A 5,285-nucleotide genomic window follows, 5' to 3' on the forward strand; every position below is an offset into this window, starting at 1 on the left:
AGTGGATTAACCCTTAATCCTTTAGATAGCGGTCATTATTGACAATTTTTACGTTTCTTCATTCTCCTGAAATGAGTCTTACCACTAAAGCAGTTAAGTCATCGGATCGAGTTCAATCTTGTCACAATAAAGCCTTTCCCTGCATGTGAAACATTACCAAATCAAATTATCATGCCGTGGCGCGACTTTCTTGTAGAAACAAGCGGGTTACTCGATCATCGGCTATTATTTATATGAGAACTAGGGATTTTCCTGTGTAAAACGCTCGTTGTTCTTATAATTTTGCCCAGTGTTAACGATTACGTTTTTCTTTTGATATTAATCACAGCAAAACATTTAAATATTTTTATTTTCAAATGTTCTGTGTTCCATAATAATTTCTGGCATAAAAAGGCATTGCGTGTATAAATTTCCTTGAATTATTTCAGAAGTAATTTTTGTTCTGTGCAATTTTCTGCTGTGCTTAGAATTCTGATAACCACTGTACTGCACATATTGGTCGTGGTGGCCTGATAGGTAAGGCATCAGACTCGTGACCGGAGGGTCCGGGTTCGATCATAGTCGGTTGAATATCCACCGTCTTAATTAATGGTGAGTGGGGGACGTTAAATACGTTCGTGATCACAAACTCCTCTAAGTGAAACAATACCTCTGGGGGTGCTAGACCAGAGATTGCTCGGTTTCTGATCTGGATCAAAATCTCAGAACTGTCTTCAAGGTCCCATCCAACTGGTTAAACAACAAATAGTGGTAGGTACCAAGGGCGCCCATATAGGGGAGCAAGTGGGGCTCAATTCTTAGAAATTAGAACTTCCTTGCTTTAAGTACTTTTTCTATGCAAAAATGTAAAAAACATTTTTTCTCCAGCCATTAATGAATAATTTATTAAAAATATCAAACTTAAATAACTCTAATCTGTACTGAAATCGGTTTCTATGGGGAATATTCTATCCTGCTAAACCATGGGGAAAATATCTGAGCCTCCCTTACAATTTTGCATATGGGTGCCCTTACAAATGCTTTGAAAAACTAGATATTTCCAGTTCATACTTTTATTTTTAAATCTCTGCAATTGTGTTGAGCAAAAGTTTGTTTCCCTTTCAATGCAAAAATTTTATTTTACTCAAAACTTTTTCTTAGTACTTTTTTAAAATTCTTTTTCATACTTAGCAACTTTTGTCTATTGTGCTAGGGACCATTCTAGCATAACTGAGCATATTATAAGAAATCTCATTTGATTTAAGTCTTCTTCCCTCTTTGCAGCATGAATAACAGCATTCCATCAGTTCATAATGTTACAAGACTTTTCTTTCAAATTTTTGACCAAAAAAAAAAAAAATAAATAAATAAAAAGGTTCAAAATTAAAACATCATCAATGTTTCAACAAAAGCCACAATGAATGTTTTCAAAATATCTACATCGCCACTATTCTCAACTGTAACATACACATGTGAAAAAATTATCACCAATGCAGGGCCGGATTTGGAAGTGTGGAGGCCCTGGGGCAACGAAGGAGTGGAGGCCCTTAATCAGGGTTCGAAAAGATCATCATATTTTCAAAAATATCTGATATTTTGATATATATCCGAATATTTTGATATATATGTATATATCCGATATTTTCGACCCATGAAAGTTAGGATATTTTGTAAAAATTTTATTGTGGGTGCCCCTTTGTTGTGGAGGCCCTGGGGCAGTAGCACCGCCTGCCCTCCCCTAAATACGGCCCTGCACCAATGTGATAAAGGGATCAAATCATAACATCTTTCTTTGGCAAACAAGGATCCATAAAAACCATCTGTTTCAAAAATAAAAATGTATGCTAAATATTCTTTGCAATGATGATTCAATTTAAAATTTATATTCTTAATATATAAGAATATAGAAAATTATTACACTATTTGTCTAAAATGGATTTAATTTTTATTTATTATTTTTTTCACAACCCCTTAGCTTTAAAAGCAAATGAAGAACTAAAAAATTATATGCTCATTTTTTTTACAATTAAGTATTTTTACAAAAAATATGTAACTGCTAATTACCTCAACTACAGGTAAAGTTTGCAAAAATAAACAAACAAAATCATTCTAATCCAGAATTAATTAAAATAACTTCAACCATTGAAAAAATGGAAAAGTTTGAAGGATGCATAAGGACTGAAATCTCCCAACATACTGTGCAATTTTCAGCTTCGATTTTCTTCCTCTCAACTATCAAGAAAATTCGCTTATCTGGAATGTGACATTTACCGCACTTTCACATTTTTATGCAACAGTGTCATCCATCAGATGCAAAAATTGGGAAGGAATTCCTTGACATTTTCAGAAATTTCAAAAATTTGTGACTTTCCCTGACAATTCCCTGACCATTTTTGGTGATTTTCATTTTCCCTGACAATTTTAGGTTTTAAATATTTTCCAGGTGCGTGGCAACCTTGTGTTCAAAACGTGCGGGAAAAACCGAAAAAATTTCCTATTCGCCAATTTTTTATATAGTTGATTAGAAATGAAATAGAGTCTATTTAAACAGAAAGGCAATGTAAAAACTTAAGAGGAACGTAAGGAAGCAAAAAATAAAAACCTGTATGTGTACTTTATTGAGGTTAGTACAAAATAAATTGACAGATAACAGAAATTCGTAAAAACGAACCACTTCAAAAATAATCGAGAAAACTAACTTTTTTCATACATAAATATGATTATTGTTCATTCTATATCGTAAACATGATTATAAAACTCATAAAATTTCATTTTCTTTCCTTGCAAGGAATGCATTTAAAAAAAAAAAAAAGGGCAAAACTTAGATGGGCAAAACGTTCTCAATTTTTTCGAGAAAAATCGGACACCAATTTAAATGCGAGATTCCATTTATGTTTTGTTTCTTCACATTTTTAAAAGTTGTTTTTAAAAGAGCCACAAGCAAATATGTACTGTATTTTTTCTTTTTAATGGGTATTTTCTACTGTGATAGGGGAAGGTCGTTTAGTATCGGACAGCGGGTAGTATCGGACAGGGGCTACTTCTTAATTCCGCCGCCAGGGGCAGCACGTACTGGGCCAACATAGTGTGCCGTATTGGGGAAGAAAGCCACAGACGCCATATTGGTTCAAATCAACCGTTCGTTCTGGTGTGCAAAGCTAGTTGTTTGTTTGCTGGGAGAATTGCAGTGCACGAACTTAACTTCTGGGGGAGCATATATTTACACATAAAGTTATATTGTTTCATTGTTATACCTTTAGACTGATAGTATATTAATCTAGGTATTATGAGCTATAAAAGTGTCTAGCTTAAGTAATAACCTAGTGGTGGTTAAACAACTGTAGCTTTACAGTCGGGTTGTATCGGAAAAACCAATTTCGGGTTATATCGGACCAAGTTACTGGCACCAAAATAAAATACTGACGGTGTTTTTCTTTGTCCAACAGGTTGAAATGGAAAACCACGACATAAATGGGATGAAACAAATATGAAAGAAACCATTGAAAAAGTTGGACTTAATAAAATGACAATTAGAGAAGCTAGTGAAAGATATTTAGTCCCAAAAAGTATTTTGGGTAATAGGATCAAAGCTATTCCTTTTTAGACTTGTGTACTATTCTAAGTAACCAACTACTTTGTTTGTTTCATTTTTTTGCACATTAAAATGTTATTTCTGAACTATTTGTTTTTATTTCAACATTTTAATATTTTGTCCGATACAACCCTCCAAAATTTAAAATTGGCCAAAAATAGAGTTTGATAAAAATTTGTTTAAAAAATACGAATCCATGTTTTTTTAACCAAAGTTTACAATTTATGTTAGGTAACTTAGTACAGCATAATTTAGTGTAAAAACTAATTCTTTACAAGTAAAACAAAAAGTGTTATGATTGAAATGGCTTAGGTGTCCGATACTACCCGACCTTCCCCTATATCATCAATATCGAGGAGTTGCTCATCATTTTTATGTGCTGCGTTTATGGCAATGCCGCAGTTCTGAACATTAAACATTTTTTTGACAGACTCTTACTCTTTTCGGGGTGTGGCAATTATACTGATGCGGCGTATCTACTGTAAGTTATTGTACTCAGGGCGCCTGATCAAAGGGAGAGGGCGGGGGAGAAAGTGGTTTTTGCAGGCATTTGATGTTAGGTGCTCCCCCCTCACTCTCAATTTTGTGAACATTTTCCGAATTTTTGATGTATGGTGAGGATTGTGAGAAACTACATGCCTTTCCTTTTATGCACAGGGAAACATTAGTAACTGATTTTTGTCTTTAATAAAAATGTCATGTTTACCATGCATGGATTTTTCCTTTTTTTTCCTTGACAAAAATTTTGGAACAAGGAGGTAAAAAATCATCAAACCAATAAAACAATATTCGTTTTTATTGCTTCATTAAAATTAAAACTGGCCCGTCATCTTGAATTTTCTTCTGTTAGTGGCTAGCGAAGGATGTATACAAAATGCAAATTTTATCTGAAAGCAACAAAAACCGCACAAACTTGTGTAGTTCAGCATTAATTTTCCAAAGCCACGGAGAGGAGAAATTGATCCCACTGGCCCCCATAAATGACGTGTCTGAAACAAAATTTATGTTGAATGCTAAAAATACACTACATAATACAAACCCTTTAGTTTACTCATTTCGTTATTTATTTAGTTTAATTACTTTAATTAAAATTTTATGTCCCATATTTAAGAACATATTTATTTTAGTTCTGCATTTTCAGTCTTTTTCCTTTTTTTTTTCTTCAAATTCAAACATCTGCCCCTGCTTATGCAAGAATAAATGTCAGCTGCTGATTATTTTTAACTCAAACTAATTTAATATTTGCTTTGCTTTTTTTTTTTATCATAGTTTAAGACAACAGGAGCTGGCTGAAAGTGTAAATATTTTCAAATGATAAATTGATGCACTCCCAGGAATGTTTTCGTTTTTGAAAAAACAAATCTTTGACAAAAATGGTTTTATTGCACCAAAAATATGAGTTTTATTACTCTTTTTTTTGCGATCGCTATATTGCATTTTATTCTTTCACACTTAAAATTTTTTTATTACTGTATTGTTGAAAGGTGTATATTTGTTTGGATTTTTTTTTTATGTTTTATAATAAATATCTTAGTTTCCACCAGTTTAGTTTTCATACTAATGATCGTCAGCTTGTTTCTTTCGTTTTGAGCCAACACGACACTCAAATTTTACATTTCTTGCACGATACTAAATCCTTAACACTGATTTAAACTAATAAACTATTTACAGCACATTTAAAAATAAACTCAGCACGACTAAAAATGAAACTATC

Source organism: Uloborus diversus, chromosome 9, assembly GCF_026930045.1.
Source record: "Uloborus diversus isolate 005 chromosome 9, Udiv.v.3.1, whole genome shotgun sequence".
In the NCBI taxonomy this organism is placed as follows: domain Eukaryota; kingdom Metazoa; phylum Arthropoda; class Arachnida; order Araneae; family Uloboridae; genus Uloborus; species Uloborus diversus.